Below are 6,946 nucleotides of genomic sequence, written 5' to 3'. Positions count from 1 at the left end.
TCAAATGGGGTGGCAAAATCAAAGCCTTTTTTTTCCAAACACACATGCAGGTGGTTACATATGGTTAAAATGATTCAAATGCAGTAAGTATACATGTTTTTCATGTAAATATAGTCTATAACTTAATTATTGGCTGTAGCCCACATACTTAAACACTTTAGTTACATAAAACATATGAGTTTTGATGTTATGCACTGTATAGCCTGTATAATAAATAAATATGTAGCCTAATAAGTATAAAATCCAGAAAGCTACACAACAATGGGCGGTTCGTTTACAAACACAAGTCTAACAATCACATTGTTACAGCTTAAATTACACAAAATGTCAGAAATCTGCACTGTCATGAACAAAAGATTTAAACCTAATTTTTCATGATTTGTTGGATTAACCCACTGAGGTCTGAAATACAACCGGCCACTTTTGACTCCTTTTGAGTTTACGTTTGTATTTCACCCAGGGGCGATTTTAGCCCAGTTTTGGGGGTGCTTCAGCATTTTTGCTTCAGCACCCCCAAAAATGAATCAAAGCACCCCCAAAGATTTCTTTTTTTTTTTTTTGACAATATTTGCTGTTTGTGTTACACACTGCTAAAAATATAAAAAGCATACGGTACTTTGTTGAGATGTAATATTTTAACAACAAAAGTATAGATTCCCCCCCCAAAATGGTTTGTTCCAGCTCGCCTCTTACCAACTCTCTAGCGCCCTTTCTGCTAGAGCGATGGTGGCTGAGACACAGCGGAGCGGAGGTGTAAGTGCCTGGCTTAAAACGGGGAGAGAGGAAAGAGGGAACTTGAGGAGAAAGTACAAGGTCAGGAAGAACCAGGTAAGAAAACAGGGAACAGTGACAGGCACAACAGAAACTGTTAAACTGACAAAGAGGAAAAACCTGATTTTACTCACACAGTCAGGAAGTTGTTTTCTCCCTATATTAAAGCTGCTTTACAGAATCTGCAAAACAAACTGGGTTGAAACATTTTTGACCCTCTTTAACAACATTCCAACATAACATTATAATGGATCGGGGAGATTAAAATTAATGATATATTTTTATGTGGTTCAGCCACAACTCTACTAAAACCTCAGCCACTAATAGGTAGGACAACATTTGGACCGTCCACTTGTCTGTATGACTGCCGCAGTACGTACATCACATTTGCACACTATCAGAAAGTGCCAAACAGCCCTGGTGGAGTGAGGAGCTGTAAAGAGAAGCAGATGCTCTGTTTATATTCGAAAAATGTTTTAATCTTGTTTCAAAGATTCTGTACAGCAGCTTTAAATGTTTTCCAAAAGCACACAGACACGTATCAGTGTCTCTCAAACTTTTTACACTGTGTACCACCTGATAAAATGTCAAGCTCTCCAAGTACCACTATGAAAGCATGAAACTCATAAATCTTACAACACAAAATTAGTCTTATTAGATTAGTAAAATTAGTGTCTGCAGTAAAGATTTTTATTTGTAATAATTTATTCTGTTTTGGGAGTGTTTTTTTTTCATGTATCTGTATTATATTATACACACACATTAAAAGTGAATCTGTTTACTTTTTTACTCACTATGAGCATCATTCATTATTCTCCCGCAGTAATTAAGGTTAGGATATGTATTTTTTTTTTATTCCAATCCATTTTTTTTTTTTTTTGCAGCATTTAAATAACCTTGATCAGATTTGATGGTTTTGTTTCAGACTTTTCAAAAAGTGTTTTGTTTTTCTTTCACAAATGTGGGGATTCAATTGTGTTAAAATGTACAAAACAGTCATGTCATGTTTTGTGACGAGGACCCAGGCACAGAGAGACTTGATGAATTTAAGAATCTTATGATTTAATAAAGAAATTTGTAGACTTGCACAGAGATGGTAAAATTATGATGAGTGATAACGGAGACAAGGACAACAGACGATGAGGACAGGGAGGAACAGGGGTTTAAATGCACCAAAGTGACAGTCAGAGGGAACTCGGGACAACTGGAGACATTTAAGGATGCAGGGACTGACAGAGACAGGAAAGACGTCTCATTGTGACGAGTAAAGTTTATCATACCTGGCTGGGCAGCTCTCTGGGTGCTCAGCACCCCCAAAGCTCTGATCCTAGAATCGCCCCTGGTCTGTGCTTAATATTTGACTGTTTAACAGGAAGATAGGAAAGAAACATCGGTTAAATTGATCAAAAATACACCACAAAGTGGTTGCTGCAGAGACCAGAGAATTCAAAATCGAGCTAAATGCTTGTTTTGACACACATTTTGTTCATTTGACTTTTAATTTTACACGGATTTTAAAACTTTAAAAAACAGCAACTTAATGTTGTGCATATACATGAGCAGTATGTTTGCGTTTCTCATCATCAACAAAAATTATCTGTGCTTACCGCTGTTGAGGTTATTACTCAAGAAAGGTGATATATTACACAGAACACCTTTCTTAGAAGTAATGCAGTAGTTTACTAAAAATTAATTTGTTACATTATTCATTATGTTACTTTCATGTTACTCTGAAAAATGACCTGAAACAAATTCTCTCATAATTACTTTTTAACAATATAAACCTAAAGGCTTCAGCCCCACATCCATCGCTGGTCCTTACAGAGAACAAAATGGTATTTGTATAGCGCTTTTTACTAGTCCCCCCTAGGGACTCCAAAGCGCTTTACACACCCAGTCATCCACCCATTCACACACTGGTGGAGGCAAGCTAGAGTTGTAGCCACAGCTGCCCATGGGCAGACTGACAGAAGCGAGCCGGCCATATCGCACCATCGCCCCTTCTGGCCAACACCAGTAGGCGGTAGGTGAAGTGTCTTGCCCAAGGACACAACGACCGAGGCTGTCCGAGCCGGGGCTCGAACCGGCAACCTTCCGATTACAAAGAGAACTCCCAACTCTTGAGCCACGAACGCCCCACAAAAGACATCCTTCCCAGTGTTTCTGTGTTGACTGAATGCTTAACCTCAACAGCTAATAATAAACTCAGATGTTGAAAGTTTAACAGTGTACGATCTCTGATTGGCTTCCATATGTGCACAGTTTATAGCAGGTGTCGTGCAAGTTAGTGACATTTTACTCAACCAGATGGAGTTAATGAACTGCTGAAGGTTGCTACAGCTGAAGTTGAAGTTAAAGGACTAAATAAAGCGCTATACAAATACAGGCCATTTACCATTTAAAATTGCAGAATGAGAGACTTGAAGAGTCAACTAATTATAGTTATTACAGGGTTTTGGGTTATTTTACATTCCTGATTTTTGAGATTATACACAGCAAATCCAGCATGTCCAAATTAACACTGTCGGATTTGATTTCAACACTATTAAAGTGTCTATATGGGTCCACACCAGAGAGTGTTAATTTAACTCTTTTTGGAGAGTTGGTACGTTAACTCTGATTTAGTGTTAAACACCAAATCTGTCTGGAGTTGATAATTTAACACTTGGTGTTAAGAGTTTATATATTAACTCTCAAAGAGTATTTTAGTTTAACTACGTAAGAGTTATCTTCTAATTCATTCTAAAAAGCGGGAATTTTACTGTTCTGAACTTCCAGAAATTTCTTTTGGAAATAAACATTTACTAAAAAGATGCAATGGTTTTTGAAAAACATTTATTCTGAACTGTGCACCACAATTTCAAAACATTTTCTGAAAGATGTAACAGTGTACATGTTCTCACTTTCATTAGAATTTTGTTTATCAAAAGGTCTGACATGGTAAATGCAAATAACAGCATTCTCATCACTTATTTCTTCAATACAATATGCATGTCCTTCATTCATCCCTTTGTGGAACTTCAACGCACTTCTGCTCTCCCCCATATTCCATCTTCACAAGCATATCCTGTGTGGAGATTGAATAAAAATTAGTTGACACTAATTAACGGCACAAATAATCCAGTAAACAATTGCAGCACAGTAAAAAAAAAAAAAAAGGAATCCTCTTTGAGCCATTACTTGTGTAAAGTATTTTCCCAAAAGACAAAGACACAGGCAACAGGTAATACTGAACTAAATGTAAAACCTCAACCTTTTTCATTTTTACCTAAACCGTGTGCACAAAACTCTGGAGGGATCTATGCTAATGTAGAATCGAGTCAGGACGTCAGCTACTGCTGTTTGCTCGTTTTTGGGTTTTTTTTATGGGCGATCGTTTTCAGGCTTCAAGTAGCACCATTATACCAACATTTCACATTCTAGACATTGTTTTAGGTGTATTTGACTGAAAATTCACATGCAAGCTTTTTTTCAAGGCTGTGGTTTGCCCGCAAACAATACCTTTCAGCTAGCTAAAACAGAATATTATGCTATCAGCGAGCAACATGGCTAATGCCTTTCACACAACTTTGTCTCAACTCCAAAGAGCCACAGAAGTAAAAGCTCATAATAATAATTGAAACAATATTTGAAAAAATGACTTACCAAGCATGGCAAACAACTCAAATATGTAGAGCAAAATGTTCTGAAACGGCTTCACTTCAGCTTCGATTGGAGCCGTGCTGGGGGCGGAGTCTGTGAATTTACTCTGTTGGTGTCATAGCCCCTCTAGGAGTTCAGAGTTAAGAGGTCAGGAGTTAATGTTTCCATTGTAACACCTCCAGATTTGACAGAGAAACACTCATTTTTAACACTCGATTTTAACTACTATCATTTTACACCTCAGAGTTACATTAAAAGAATGTGACTCTGCTTAGAGTAAAATTAACTCTACTTTTGCAAGGAGACTATTAACTAGTGATGGCCAAATGAAGCTTTCCGAAGCACTGAAGCTTGTATTGAAAAACGGTTCATTACTCGAAGCTTTTCAACACAGTCCTCTCTGGTGACATCTGGTGGTGAAAATTTTGAAGAGCAGCTTGAATCTGCAAAATAAAACGGACTGCTCAATTATCACTGCTCACTCAAGAGTGGAGTTCTCTCTGATATTGGGCCACCGTTCCGTTGCTTTGAACGTGTAATTGGTTTTGTTTTCTCGATTGGGGGGCTGAAAAAAATGTAATGCGTATCTGCGTAATACATTTTGATCAATAAACTTTCCCTATTTAAACATGCACTATGGTGTGGCCTTTCTTTGCTCATAACTCCTTGATGTTGGTAAATACAATAAGTGAGCAATATATATAATATACATATGAGAATGCACAGCACATTATGGAGTATGCCCCTGCTGTGAAGTCCTGCCTCCATCTACTTGTCGTTTAATCACTGGACAGCTGGACAGGTTCATACAAAATATTAGATTAGGCCAATTCCTATACATATTTTTGACCTAGGGGTGGGATTGATTGTGAACTGGAAAGGGAAAATGCTTAGGGAGCTGAGTACGGCTGCATCGTCACTGATTTGTAGAATCATTTTTGATTCGATACAGGATCCGATTCAATTTGATTGGAATCTGGAAAGTTTTGCCTCAGTCAGAAATATTACAAGTCTGATCATTTAACAGTATATATCCATAATTTCGTATCTATTAAAAGAAAGCTGACACATGTGAGACTTAATTAGAGATGTAAACAGAGAGTTATGAAACCTGCAGCTGCAGAAGCCAGCGGAAAAAAAAGAGGCAAACACAGCGCGGACCCGACGACACACCAAAATCTGACTCTGACGCGTCGGGTCCGCGCTCTGTGTTCACGTTTGTATGCAGAATCCGTAAACCTGCTCCCAGTTACTGTTTTAGCTGCATGGTGTTTGACGACATGTTGTGAGGTTTAACCTGAGATGCTGGCGTTTCAGGCATAATAACGTTAATTTACAAATCGACACAGGATTTTAATGAATCAATATCACTTTATTCAATTTAGCATGGATTGTAATCAGAAAGGCGATAATCAAAACCCACCCCTAATCAAGAACTTGCAAAGTAAAAACATGATCTATGTAAGGTAGCCCTTTTGTTATTTACATTTAAAAAGAGGATTAGTGTTACTGTGCGCTGGCTGAGTCTGTTTCTTTTCTTAGAAATAGTTTCTCCTGCCCTGGAGAAAATCCACTTGCATGGAACAGAAGAGGCTGTGGAGTGCAGGAACTACACTGCAAGCTGGTAGATATGCAGGTATTCCTGGGTCCTGCAGACTATCACCTAAAAACAATAAACAAAATGATTTTCTAAACTGTGTAGCAATGTAATGTACGTATAGTGTCAAATACATTTTTGTAGTCTTCATTAGCTTTAATTCACATGGAAGTGTTCCTAAAGTCATATGCTGTAATGATATTTACATTATGAAAACATGATTTTGGACATTTCAAGTTTTTCACTTCGGCAGATAAAATGAATTGAGCAAAATCAACTCAAAGTATTCCCACACGCCAGAACGTCCTCTCTTCCTCGCTGGCTCCATATCTGTCAGTGGAATGATCACCTCTTCGCTCTCTGTCACCATCAACACACTCCACGAATCCCGTGGATGATTCACTTCCTTATATCCGTTTGAATCAGGTACCGAAGCAGTTACGTGCGTAATGAAGCTTCGGACGTCACTGGTCACGTGACTTTTGCCAAACGAAGCAAGCCTCGACACAGTGCTTCTGAACCAGTGTGTTGTTTTTTTCGACACACGCTCCGGAGCGCCAGCTTCAAGCGGGCCATCACTACTATTAACACCAAAACATTTAACACTTTTGAATTTGCTGTGTAGAAACCACACATTAGGTAAGGAACATAGATGCACCTTTGATTTGTCATTAGCTTCAGTTTACTTCAGTTAATTCAGTCATGTACAGGGAGAAAAAGCAGAACTAAGTAACACACACACACACATCAAGTTAGCTCAGAATGAGTTATTTTTATTGAATCAATGTGTGACGTGTAAAGGACCAAAATAACACCTATATGATACACATTTTTGGTTTCTAATGCTAGAGATTTGCAACTGGCTTTGGGCTGTGTATGTCCTATGGGCTCAAAATGTGGTCATAAATATTTTGTACTTGTAAATCGGTTTTGTAT

Source organism: Astatotilapia calliptera, chromosome 3 (genome assembly GCF_964374335.1).
Source record: "Astatotilapia calliptera chromosome 3, fAstCal68.1, whole genome shotgun sequence".
Classification (NCBI taxonomy): domain Eukaryota; kingdom Metazoa; phylum Chordata; class Actinopteri; order Cichliformes; family Cichlidae; genus Astatotilapia; species Astatotilapia calliptera.
The sequence above is the reverse complement of the archived record's forward strand: the minus strand, read 5'-3'. Positions refer to the sequence as shown.